This window comes from Sarcophilus harrisii, chromosome 5, assembly GCF_902635505.1.
Source record: "Sarcophilus harrisii chromosome 5, mSarHar1.11, whole genome shotgun sequence".
Lineage (NCBI taxonomy): Eukaryota > Metazoa > Chordata > Mammalia > Dasyuromorphia > Dasyuridae > Sarcophilus > Sarcophilus harrisii.
Window position 1 is genome coordinate 46,613,122 of NC_045430.1, and position 14,602 is coordinate 46,627,723.

The following is a 14,602-nucleotide window of genomic DNA, read 5'->3' on the forward strand; positions in this document are numbered from 1 at the left end:
CATAGTTTACATGTTCATCTTAAAAATAAGAGGAAATGAATCACTGTTTTAAAAAATTTGGAGTTAAGAACTTTGGATAATTAAGTAATTATCCTAAATTAATAGGATTATTAAGTTTAATAATTTAATATTATTAATATTAAAGTTAATATGAATCATTTAATCATGATTATGTTAATAATTAATCATTTACCTATTATAAACATATGTGAAATACGGACTGTAATGCTAAAAACTGCTCCACAGTCATAACAAATCTATTCTTAAAAAAAAAAAAATTATTGCCCTATGCAGTCTAAAAACTAATCTCTCCATTTGTCTTAGTGTTATTTATTAGTATGTATTATATGCTAATAGTATTCTCAGTATCAAATAAACAACCTCTTATCCCTCAGTTTTACAGTTCCTGTAGCTCACTGCTTCTTGGATATAGCTAATATAGTAGCCAGATCAGCTCTGATATCTATGGTCAGCAACATGATTAGAGGATCAAGTTGCAGCCTCCCCTTAAAATCATTTCTTTTTTATTTGTTGAGATTGAATTTCTAATAATGGTTTTCGTGTTTTTCTTTAGGAGATAATTTAGGATCATGGGGTCAAAGATCCACACTTGTAAAGGTCCTCAGCTATGGCCTCTAGTTCATCCAATGAGAAAACAAAGAGGTTCTAAGATGTTAGAGACTTGGCTAAGGCCAGACTTACTTACCTAAGAGAGGCACTAAGTGCCAGACGTGGGCTTCAAACCTCTCACCTCTGACCACAGTTCCATTGCTCTTTCTACTATACCACACAAAAGTTCAATAACTATTCCTTGATTGGAGAAAAATGATCCACAATCTCCATAATCATTTTCAGTTGGTGTTTTGGGAATTTATAAACAATAAAAGTTATCAACATAATGCATACAGTTTTGCAAAGTGATTTACAACCATTTTCTGATTTATTCTGTGAGATATAGATAGTATAAGTATTATTTTCTCCATGTCACAGATCAGCAATTGGAGACAAAGAGGTAAGTGACTTCTGGCATTTCACACAGGTAGGAAATTCTAGAAATGGGACTCAAAAGTAGATTTTCTTAAATACAAGCCCAATGTCCTTTCCATTGTAATGTCCAATATCTCCAATAAATTATATGAATTGTACTAAAGCTTTTGGAACATACACATATACATATACTTTCATATAAATAGATATATAGAGATAAATATATACAAATAGATATATTTACATAAAAATGCATGTATGTATATTAAAACTGATTGTTCCTGTGAGCCTCTGAATTATGCTATCAAGACCAGCTATGAATATTACGCTCTCCTCATGGTGAAAACTTCCTCCAATGATACAGGGCAGACCTTCCTAAGCCTTCTCATGTTGGATGATTCTTCTCTTCAATTCTAGAATGATACCATTTTAGAGACCTTACATATAATCCAATCCAGTGGAGGCAAATTCAAATACATACTAGCCTCATGCCAACTAAAAACTACAAAATTAATAGTATTCATAGTGTATTATGTTTGTATTTATTTGGTCAAATATTTACCAATTACATTTTATTTTTATTCAGGTCTCATTTTTGTAGTTTTTCAGGGCACTTGTGAGCAATGATTTAATCCAATCTTTTTAACATCTGAGGAAACTGAGTCCCAGAAAGGTTATATCATGTGTTTAAAGTTATATAAACAGAAAATGGCAGAGCTGGAATTGGAACACAGGTCTGCCTTTAAACTTAAAGATCCTTCTAATGAGCTAGAGACCTTCCTCTATTGGTTATCTGAAAGTTTTGGTACCTACCTGGCCCACTTTCTTATATCTCTTATTTAGCATCTTACTTCTCTCTGATAAGTGTCCTTTATACTGATTCTTTTGTATAACTCTTGATATTCGGTACCTACTCTGCCTAAGGTATTGTCTATTGTCTATTTCGTGACTTGAAAGTTTAGTGATTTCGTGGCTTTAACATTTCATGACTAATAACCATAGAACATCATTGGAAGATTATCATTGTTAAAATAATAATAATAATAAGCCTTTTTTTCAAGGAAAAATTTGGTATCATTAAGTGCACTGTTTTATTTCCCAGAGGAAATCCCTTCCATTTCCTCCTTTTGTCCAGTTCTGGACCTACCTAGATCATAGTTTGTCCACCTTGTCTAGAGCACAAGTGTGTAATAATGGGCAAAGTACATCTTCTAGTTTAGACAGTAGACATTCTGTAGTGGCTTAGTTTTTCCAATGGAATAGTTAAGGCAAACTGTTTTGAATAATTTAGAAATGTAATTGAGGAACCTTTGTAGTGTTCCTGGGCTTAATGTAATTAGCACATCATCCACAGATAGGAACATTTAGAGCAAAGTTTCTTAAACTGTGAGTCATGATCCCATAACTGAATGTAAGGGTAGTGGAATTATGATTTATTATCAGCAAATGTTTGATTTGTAAACTTATTTTATATACCTATATACCTGGGGTTTCATAAAAATTTCTCTAGCAAAAAGTAGAAAAAGTTTAAGAAGCCATGATCTCAAGGACTTCATCATCTAAAGGGAATTCCTCTCTCATTTGGACTATGTATTGAACATTCTCCATTATGATGACAGATACCGTGAATAAACATACAGCTTCCTATTATTAATGAATATATGATAGTCAATAAAGTTCTTTCATTTACTATATTCTTCAGGAATATTTTATGATTTTAATATATGCATAAAGAATACCTTATCAAAAAAAAAAAAAGATCCTTTAAGATAGCTTTACTGGTTCAGATCCTTTTTTATTACCAACAAATAGGCATATTGGGATCTTTCATTTTGTCTTTTTTTTTTTAATTTATTTTCATGAGGCTGCCTTGTTTCTCTCTTTTTATATCTTCTTCAAGGATGTCCTAGGTAGATATAAAAATTATGCTAATAAAAAAATTTTTGAATGGGAAAATAGGGTACCATATGGCTTGGTAACTAATATTTTCTCAGTCACATATTTTTGGTATCACTAAAATCCAAAGTTCACAGAATCTTACCTGTCAAGCCCTCAAAATTGTGTCACTCTAGTATAGACCTTTTTTTATGTCTAATTAGTCTAGTTCAACTTCTCTTTCCATTTTAATGCCATTTTGTACCATTCCTATTGCATTATACAGCATCTTAGGGATTGTGATGCTGAATCCACATATAATAAGTTCCACTGTCATTGATGACCAAAATTAAAAATCTTTGTAGACCTTTTCCATTTTTTATCTGTTCTTTGGGTTTTTTTTTTTTTCCCTCAAGCTTTATCTTTTTAATTTCCTGGGGATGAATTGGTTCAATTAGCTCTTTTGCAAAGCTTTTAAAATCTGCTTTTCCACTAGCTTTTTCTCATTTCTTATCTTTCTTGGTATCTCTACAGCTTTTAATGTAATTGATAAGTCCCTTTGGAGAATGAGGAATAAGAGTAAACTATTGGATATAGCAATCAGGACATATTTGGGAAGCTTAAAGAGTTTTTTCAGTTGAGTAATAAGGTATTGAGGGATTGAGATATAAAGAAGAGACAACAAGTTTAGGAAAATGTTATTTATTGGCCAGTGGTCATGGTACTCACTTTAGAGTGCTATATGGCTAGATGAATATTAGTAGTTGATATAAATATTCTTCTGTTATTTTGCCATTGTTACTGAAAATGTGAGAGGAAATTGCATAAAGCTAGAATTTTTGTATTTTTTCTTTGTTTCTAGAATTGCCACCACCAAAGAATTCATCACTAACTAGCTATCTTACTGGTGATGAGTCTCTTCAATTTAAACTAGTTCAGCATAGAAGCTATCCAGAACCTGGATAGGAAGGATACAGGAGATATTAATCTTCATCAAACCCTGTGATTTACCTACCCTCACAGTCTGCTCTGATCCCATCTCTGAGGACTAGTCTGCCTTTACAATAGGGGAACTAGAATTCTCTTTGTCCCAATTCTATGTTATATTCAGATTCCTGAAGAATAATAATTCCATTTTTGGCTCATGTCTTCCTAGCAAGAGGAAAGGAATCAAGAAAAGTTACCTAGAGTACAAATATGAACAGAATCACTTTTATTCCCTCCCAGAAAGTGGATGCTGAACAGGAAAGGATTATAGAATGATTGCACTCATTTGAGAGATTAATAATCAAAACTTAGTGGAGGAATGTTGGCAACAATGCAGCTCATTAAAGCATACTTTCCCTCCACTGAGCTCTTATCTTTCCAGCTCTCTCTCTCTCTCTCTTTCTCTCTCTGTCTATCTCTATCTTTCTATCTTAGTCTGGCTCTGTCTCTCTATCTCTGTCTCTCCTCCTCCTCCTCTTCCTCCTTCCTTCCTTTCCCATCTCTGTCTGTCAGTCTGTTTATCCTTCTCTATTTCTCTCTGTCTCCCTGCCTCTGTTTCTACCTCTGCTGCCACTTTTCTGAGGAGTGGGGGCATGGAGAGGAAAATATCACAATGCTCAATACCAAAGGAAAGAACACACAGGCAGGAGAAGACCCCATCCAAGTCACACACAGTACTAACTAGGAGGTTCACAAGGTATGCAGTATAGGGGTATGGAGCAATATATATACCCAGGGCATCATTCTTATATTTTAAAGAGCCAGGAAAGGGAAATCTGAGAAGCAGAAACTGTGAATTTAGCATATAAATGAAGTTCTAGCTAAGCAGCCAATTAAAAGAGTTCTCAGGGCAGAGCAGAAACAGAAAGAAGTCATCTGCTAACAGGTGAAGATAATGATGAATGTTGGAGGGAATGTGAGAAAACTGGGACACAAATACATTGCTGGTGGAGTTGTGAACTGATTCAACCGTTCTTGAGCGCAATTTGGAACTATGCTCAAAGGGCCATAAAAGTGTGCATACTCTTTGATCCAGCAGTATCTTTATTGGCTCTATATCCTAAAGAGATCATAAAAAAGGGGAAAGACCCACATTGCAAAAATGTTTGTGGCAGCCTTTATTGAAGTGGCAAGGAACTGGAAACTGGGTGGATGCCCATCAGTTGAAGAATGGCTGAATAAGTTATGTTATATGAATGTTATGGAATATTATTGTTTTATATGAAATGATGAGCAGGCTCATTTCAGAAAAGCCTGGAAAGATCTACATGAACTGATGTTGAGTGAAGTAGAATCAAGAGAGCATTGTACACAGCAACAAGATTATGTGATGAGCAACTGTGATGGATGAGGCTCTTTTCAACAATTAGGTGATTCAGGTTAATTCCAATAGACTTGTGATGGAGAGAGCCATCCACATCCATAGGAGGCAAAATAACAGAAGAATATTTATATCAACTACTAATATTCATTTAGCCATATAGCACTCTAAAATAAATACCATGACCATTGGACAATAAATAACATTTTCCTAAACTTGTTGTCTCTTCTTTATATCTTAATCCCTCAGTACCTTATTACTCAACTGAAAAAACTCTTTAAGCTTCCCAAATATGTCCTGATTGCTATATCCAATAGTTTGCTTTCATTCCTCATTCTCCTATCACATAGGATACCACATAGGAGACCACATCCATAGGATGTAGATCACAACATAGTATTTTCACCTTTTTGTTGATGTTTGTTTGCTTGTTTTTTCCTTCTCATTTTTCCCCTTTTGATCTGATTTTTCTTGTGCAGCAAGATAAATGTGGAAATATGTTTAGAAGAATTGCATGTTTAACTTATATTGGATTACTTGCTGAATAAGGGAGGAGGTGGGGAAGGCAAAGAGAAAAATTTGTAACACAAGATTTTTCAGAGGTTAATATTGAAAACTATCTTTGCATTGCATATATTTTGTAAAATAAAAAGTTATTATTAAAAAAAGAAGAATCTGCACCAGGTTGGGTTGAAGTGTTCCTTCATGCAAACTTAAATGGATGCTGCACTAAGTTATTCATAATGCAGGTAAATCAGCCCTCTTGGCTTTGTTTTATTTATTTGGTTTCTTTTTCCTGTACTCTTCCTCCTCTTCCTCCTCCTCCTTTTCTTCTTCTTCCTTCTCCTCCTCTATCTCATCCTACTCCTTTTTTTTTTTTTTTTTTTTTTTTGTCAGAATTATCCTGGAAGCCTTTCCAGGATGGCATAATCTCCCAGAGCTTGTCTCATCTAACAGAGTTTTTGAGAACCTAGGGTCACCTCCATCTCAAAATGCAGTTTTGGAATATACCTTTTTGGATGCTGATTGGTGACAAGTTTCTATTTGAATTCCATGATATAAAGGTATTTTTATATTATTATTACAATTTCATTATAACTGAGTGTCATTATCAAATAATTATTTCCTACAAATTTCATAAAGCAGAATTCCCCAAAGGACAGAGTTCTATTAATCTACTTCCAGACACAGCTAATTTTCTAGGTCATTTAAATGCACTAAAAGAAAGGGTTCCTAACCCCTAAGTTTAAAAAGGGAATATGAAATTGAGAAGCTGCCTGGAGGGGAGAAAGGGGAAGGGGAAATTTTCTATGATAAAATGAAAATGTGGGGTCTCAAGTATTTAAAAGACTGAGGAGACAATGGAGAATTCTTATGGAAGGCTGGTCTTTGATATGGAAATATTATATATATATTAACTCTGAAAAACTACTATGTTCAGAAAATTAGCCTGAGGGGAGAAAGAGGACTCAGCTTGGTCTGGTAACAGATAATTGAGCTATGGTTATGGAGAGCTAAAAGATGTTAATAACAAAAGGGAATGAAGAAAGACTAGCTTATTGCTCAAGAAGTAGAGGCCTAAAATACGGGTGAGCAGCAGCTTAAAGCAAAAGCCAGATTGGAAAACTAGGATTTGAGTCCCAGAAGAGAGTGCTGAAACTGGAGTCTGGAACACTCATCTTCCTGAGTTGAAATTTGCCTCAGACAGTGACCTTGAGCAAGTCACTTAACCCTGTTTGCCTCACTTTACTCCTATGTAAAATGGGCTGAAGAAGGAAGTGGCAAAATACTGCAATACCTTTGCCAAGAAAATCCAATGGGGTAATGAAGAATTAGACAAGACTGAAATAATTGAACAACAACATCTAGCATTCCGTCTGGATCCAGATACTTAACTGTGGGAACCTGAGCAAGTTACTTAGCCCCTATTTGTCTCAATTCCCCATGTATAAGATGGGGATATAATGGAGAAGGAAATAGCAAACCACTTTAGTATCTTTGTTAAGAAAACCTCATGGATTATGTCAGGAAGAGCCAGGTATGATTGAATGACCAAACAACTTCCACTTAGCAGCTGCATGATATTGAATGAGACACTCAACTCTGATCCTTAAATTTCTCACCTATTAAATGGTGATAATTATATCTGCATTATCTACTTCACTCTACTGTGAGGTTCAACCAAGATAGAATACATAGAGTAGTTTGTAACCTTGACATGCTATATAAATGCAAACTATAGTTATATATTCAGTACTTTAAAAAAAATCCTAGTTCCATTCATGTATATCACAATCCCTCTGTATCTTAGGAGATGATCTTATTGAGTTTCTAAAACCCCTTTCCATCGATTTAAAAGGTAATTTCTTTTTTGTTCTTCTAAATTGTTTATGAAGTCACTTTTTTATTACATTATAGCTTTTTATTTACAAAATATATGCATGGGTATTTTTTTCAGCATTGACAATTGCAAAACCTTTTATTCCAACTTTTCCCTTCTTTCCCCCCATTCCCTCCTCCCGATGGCAGGTTGACCAATACATGTTAAATATGTTGAAGTATAAGTTAAATACAATATATGTATATATGTCCAAGCAGTTATTTTGCTGTACAAAAAGAATCTGATTTTGAAATATTGTACAATTAGCCTGTGAAGGAAATAAAAAATGCAGGCGGACAAAAATAGGGGGACTGGGAATTCTATGTAGTGCTTCATAGTCATCTCCCAGAGTTCTTTTGATGGCTATGTAGCTGGTTCAGTTCATTACTGCTCTATTGGAACTGATTTGGTTCATCTCATTGTTGAAATGGGCCACATCCATCATAATTGATCATCATATAGAATTGTTGTTGAAGTATATAATGATCTCCTGGTCCTGCTCATTTCACTCAACATCAGTTCATGTAAATCTCTCCAGGCCTTTCTGAAATCATCCTGCTGGTCATTTCATGAAGTCATTTTTAATATCTAATGTACATCTCTATATTTGGATTTTATCCTAGTATATGGTGTGAGATATTGACCTGTATTTAATTTCTTCCAAACTGCTTTCCAGTTTTACCAGCATTTTAAAAAATGAAGTAATGACTCCTCATCCCCAGTAAATAATATCTTTGGTTTTTAGACCATTGTGCAGTCATTTGCTTTAGGACATTGTGTGCCAAAATAGACTTCTCTATTTTGTATCCAGTACAAAATCATTTTAATGATTACAGCTTGATATTATAATTTTAGATCTGGTACTGATAGATTTCCTTCCTCTTCTGTTTCACTTTTTTTTTTTTTTTTTCATTTTTAACCTTCAGATTCTTGAGCTGTTGTCTCTCTACATGAATTTTATTACTATCTTTCTAATTTTAAGAACTTGGTAGCTTGATTGTTATAGCACTGAATAAATAAATACATTTCGATTGTATATCCATATTTATTACATTGACTTTAATTATAATTGCTATTTAAGGCTATATTTCTGCAAAGAGTATTTTATAGATGAACTCATAAATTCCTGATTATATATTGGTAGATAGATCACCAAATATTTCAAACCTTCTGAGATTATTTTGAATAAAATATATATCTCTAGCGCCTTCTGTTTTTTGTTTGTGATGTACAAGGATGCTGATGATTTGTGTGAATTTATTTTATATCCTACAACTTTATTGAATTTTTTGTTTCAATTAATTTTTAGTCAACTTTTTAGGATTGACACTTTTAGATCTTAAATATAATTACTTAGCAAAAATGCAAGATAATAAAAGCAAAGATAACATTAAAGTTAACATATAATAAAACGTGTTCATACTCAAAAAATGGAAAATGCTCCTTATCAATGCACTCAAGAATCTGTGGCAAAGAGCATGCACACACAGGAACAAGGGAAGCATAAGATGAAGGAATAATATGCTTAGAATTGCTCCCAACTCTGGATTGTGGGGTTGGATGTTATTGGTCTGTTTGGTAATATGTGCACCATGTGAAATTGCTTCCCTGATCATTGATTGTTGATGCTCACCACTCTTCAGCTGAACAATCCTTTTCTCTACTGGAATTTAGCATTTATAAACTCTTTCAATTTATAATCACTCCTAAATGGGTATTTAAAAAGTGTTATTTCTTACTGTGATTGTATGTTCTCTTTAAGTCACATAACTGTAAAACTCATCAAACTGACTGTTTTGGGGATATACACACCAGACCAGACAGTTATTCACTTAACCAGCTACCTCAATGTCTAATCATAATAATTCATGGTGGATCTTGTTGGCACAGTTTTAAGATTTCCTCCAATAGTATTCAGTAATTCAGGAGTAGTAGAGACAGCATACATGTTGAGGATTGACTGATTCTAAGTGTCAGAATGATAAGTGGAGTAATGGATTCAAGCAGGGATATGTTGAAACCAGCTGGGAAGAAACAATTGTTAATTTTTCAGAGTGAGCATTTACACATCACAAATTGGCAATTGCTACAAACCAGAATTTGATTTATAATTTTGTTGATTGTTTAGACTTAAATAGAGAAAATGTTAATACATATTAAATTTAAAATTTTTTGAAAGTTTTAAAAATTTAATTAATTAGCATTTAAGTTTTTCTTCAGAAAGCCAGTGGTTAAATATTTTATCAAGAGCACCATCAATTCATGGGAGTAGAGTGAGGAGGGAAAAGGGCAGTTTTGAAGCAAGAAAATAAGTGGGTGACGATGAGATCTAGATTTTGGGGTTCCCAGTCAGGGAACCAAATGATGAGATTAGGGTTCCTGGTGGTCAGGGAGTTAAATGATGAGGTTAGTAGCAGGTTTGGGGGTCAGGGAACCAAATAAAGAGGTTTGGCTCCCCTAAATGCCCCTAGGATTCAGCACAGGGTAGGGAATTGTGGGAACCCCTTTCTGGTAGCATAGAGGTCCTTCATAAAGGAATTTACGAAGCCCAAAATCTAGACTAGTACAAAAAAAGTTTATTATTGGCATTGGGAAGTCAGCTTTTACTATTCATAAATAGAAAGGCTGAATTCTTTAGTGGCAAGGTCCTGACAGAGAAGTAAAATTTCTAGTGGAGGATTCCTGGCAGAAAAGTAAAGTTTTTAGCAGAGACATCCCACCAGAGGTATAAAGTCTTGTTAGTGAAATAGGTGAGAAAGATAAAGAGAGGGTAACACTGAAAGACAATATCATTTCAGTGGGCAGAGGGTTGCTGCTATGCCAGGGATGGCATATTAGGTCCTCTGCAGGGACTGAGCCCCAAGCTGGCTCATTTAATCTACAAGCTGGGGTTTACTCTTGATGAAGGTTCATCAGCACAGCCTGAGCTGGAATTTGAATAGAGAATCTTAGAATTGAATGAGGGTTAGAATCTCCAACTCTGGATTCAACTAGCCCCACCCACCTAGATAACAGAATGAAGCTATTTGTCCTGTTTCCCTTGGGCGGGATCTTTGACAGAGGCCAAGATTCAAGGAGAATCTCTCCTTCAAGGAGTTTTAGAGAGAGTTTTGGGAATCCCCTCATCAAGTAAGAGCATCAAGAGATCATGATTAGAAAGAGTAACTTCAGAATTCACATATAGGTAAGCATATGAGAACCTTCTGTGTACAATAAATAATGCAAAAATAAATTATTCTACGTTACAAAAGAATTCTAAGATGCTGTTCTTGTTTTCAGAGACCATTTGGATGTGGGTAGGGGATTATGGGTGGGACCAAAAAAATGAAGGATAGATTTGAAAGTTATGAAACCATAAAATCAAATATTAGTCTCTGAAGACACGCTTAATAAATGCTTGTTAATTGATTTTATTGTTTGTTAACTTTTAAATGTATACTTCATTTTTCTTGTCCTACTTCCTGACTCACCCTCACCCCATCCCACTGCTCTTTGAAGACAAGTCAGTTAGATGGCACAGTGGATAGAGTGCCATGTAATCTTCCTGAGTTCAAATCTGTTCTCTAGATACTTGCAAGCTGTGTGATCCTAGCCAAGTTACTTAACCAGGTTTGCCTCAGTTCCTCATATGTAAAAATGAGCTGAAGAAAATTTTTTTTAAAAATCAAGTTGTGTTTCCATATGGAAAATAAAAGGGAAAAAAAAATGAGCTGGAGAAGGAAATAGCAAACTATTCCAGTATCTTTTTTTTTTTTTTTTTTTTTTTTGCTGAGGCAATTGGGGTTAAATGACTTGCCCAGGGTCACACAGCTAGGAAGTGTTAAATGTCTGAGGCTAGATTTTGAACTCAGGTCCTCCTGACTTCAGGGCTGGTTCACTACCCACTGTGCTACATAGCTGCCCCAGTACTGCCCTATCTTTGACAAGAAAACTCTAAATGGTATCACAAAAGAGTCAGATATGACTGGAACAACACTCCCAATATGGGCCAAGAACTGTGCTAAGAGAATGGGATAAGTCACAGTGGTCCTCAAAGTGTAGTCCAAAGAGACCCCTTTCAGAGGGTCTACAAATTCAAAATTATTTTTTATTTCTAATATAGTAAATAGCTATAAATATAACCCATGTGAACAAAAACTCTTTGAACAGATCCTCGATAGTTTTTTTTTTTTTTAACAACATGAAGATACTGAGAACAAAAGTTTGAGAACCACTGGAGAACAAAGACCGAAACAAGAAATTCTAATTTGCAAGGAACAAATAGGAAAGGTAACAAATAAATGTATAAATACAGAGAGAATAAATATAAATAACTACAAAGTAAGTCAGACAAGCAGCAGGCAGCAGTGCATAAAAGGTCAAGAGCTGGTCCCAAACTTATTTGCACAACCAATGTTCAAGTACAAGGTCTGGCACAAAATGGTTGTGGGAACTCTTTTAGGTGAAGAATAGTAATATATCTGAATTGGTAGAAAGAGTTTCTTCCCTGGCAGTTCCCTGCACTGATGAAATCATAGATGGATTAAAAAAACCTTATGGATGGGGTGGAGGAGGAGGTGATTATAGATAAAGCAGAGCATTCCAGAAGAGGGAAACAGTTTATGTGCTCAGTTGTGGGAACAGGCATTTGAGCAATAGTATGGAAATTATTGTCTGGTGCAAAAAAGAGCAAATGTGATTTTAATGACATAGCGACAATGAACCTGAATTTCAGATACTTGGGACAAAATCCAATTGTAATGACACTTCACCACTTCCATATGCTTTATGAAGCATGTTTAAAATAAGCTACACAAAGTTCTCAGTCTTAGGTAATTTCTCTATGTGTAGTTGTCCAGCAGACCCCAAAAATTTATTGACAGAGAGATGGAAAGGAAAAAAAAAATAAGGGAAAGACTTGGGCTTGGCTATTTTAGGAGTTCAGACACTTAGCCATGGACACTCAACAAAGCATGTAGGTCACATCATTAATATGCCTATCTTAACATATTTTCCTTTATTCTATAAATACAAAAATTCTTTCTAACTTATGATATGAAAAGAAATTATAATAACTGGATCAGTGGGAAGAATTTTCATGCAATGTCTAAGAAACACTTTATTTTTTAATACAAACATATTGAACTGATTATTTTATTTATACTTTTTCCTCCTCTTGCTGAATAGGGGTTCAATTATATAGAGCATGCAGAGCTTCCAAAAGGAAAACTTGGGACTGAAAACTCCAGAGACTTTTTTTTAAAAAGCTGTGGAATTTTAGATCACTAACCAATCCAGCCTACAGGATTTTAGTTTTTTTTAAGGACAAGAATATGGTAGATGGTGCCCTCTACTGGTCAACTAAGAGTGTATTACTACAATATGGCCAAAGAAATGAGAGAATACATAAAGGAAAAGTACTTAGAATGAATTGAAAAGTAAACGTGCAAGAATGATAAGAACCTCTGGAAGAATGATGGTCAACAATAGACAAAATGAAGCATTTTTAGACAATTTTGGTCTAAATTCCAGCATTCATATTCACTAATCTCCTGGTTTCTAGAGAGATTTTATTTTTCATTTGCAAAATAGGAAGTAACTATGGAAGAGTTGAAATTTTACTCTGTATGTATTTTGTATTCTAACATCTGTATGTGATAATACAATGTCATTGTGGAAAGAAAAAATTACAGTTTTTTGTATTTTATTTTTGTCTTTTGTACCTAGTTCAATCTTTGTTACATAATAGGCATTTGAATGCTTGTTGAGGGGGGGAGGAAAAAAGGAAGGAGGGAGGGAGTGAATTAATTTATATAGCTAAACAATCCAGAATAAAATCAGGGAACACAAGTGAGAAGCATCCTCATGTAAGTTTCATAAGACAAAAACTAGAAAACTCTCTTAGAAATCACCAGCTATATCCTCATTTGTATTTTACATATGAAGAAACTAAGCCTCAGAGAACTTTAGTGATTTCCCCAAGAATACAGAAAAATTGAATGCTTTTGACTTTGACATGATGAAAGTCTCTGTGAAACTTGAATCTTTTTTTATTCTTTTTTTTCTTATTTTGTATTTAGTTCAATAAATAAATTTAAATATAAATAAAATAGAAAGGAAGGAAGGAAGAAAAAAGAAAGGAAAGAAAAGAAAGTTGAATCTTATGTTTGATCTTATTAATGAGTTATTTTTTTAGCCTATGTCCAAAAGCCTTTAGGGTTTCCTTCCAAAGCATCCCATGGCATTTTCAGAAAGCTCCAATTCTTTGGAAGTTCTTCTTTGTATAGAGTCCAAATCTGCTTTCTTGTGACTTTTACTTAGTTCCTAGCCATATCTCTTTACCCCAGGGCCAAACAGAATTCTCTTTTCCTGGAACAATTTTAAAATATTTGAAGAAAGTAATTGGATGCTCTGATAAACCTTTTCTTTTCCAGATTAAAACATTAATCAGATATCAGAAAGTTCTGGTTTGGCTACATATGTTCCATTTTAGTAGACTAGAGGGTCTAAGCTCAGTATGGGCCTCCAATGTATTCAGAATGAGGGTAGGAGGAGAAAGGAAAGATAGCTTCTGTTGCAGTTAATCATTCAAATAGGACGTCAAGGAAGAATTACAGGAGCCTAGAGGGGAGGCTTAACCAGTTCTTCCTCTATAAACTGCAACAGTATTGATATCAAATTTCAGCAGAGGAATGGAAAAGTGGAAGGTAGACCCAAATATTGGGGCCTTGAACATAGTTATTCAATGTTTCCTCCACTTAACAAGACAGTGGTTTTTAAAATTTCTTCCGATTAGGGTAGAAGACAATTTGATTAAATTTATTCTGCAATGAAAATATCAGCAGTAAAATTACTAATTTGTCAAATATTTCTAGATAACAAAGGTGTCTAAGCCTCCACTTATTCCAAGAATATTTGATGTAAGAAAGCGCCAATAAAACGAAGTAATTTGAAGAGTCCATTTAATAAACTATTTCTAAGAGTTCACAGCTAGATTTAACCTGCAAAGTCTGAATGTGATAATTTTAGAAGAGTTGTGTGTTCCTTGACAAAATAGGAAAGGATGTGATTAA

General features: G+C 34.3%; 1 long non-coding RNA gene across 1 annotated transcript in view; it reads left to right on the forward strand.

Moving 5' to 3' along the window:
- The window catches only part of LOC116419301, a 31,392-nt gene extending 18,602 nt beyond the window's left edge, over nt 1-12,790 (forward strand). The window contains exon 3 of the long non-coding RNA XR_004229568.1: nt 12,717-12,790. This is a non-coding gene — a long non-coding RNA (uncharacterized LOC116419301). The remainder of the gene's footprint in view (nt 1-12,716) is intronic.
- The last annotated feature ends 1,812 nt before the right edge of the window (nt 12,791-14,602 follow it).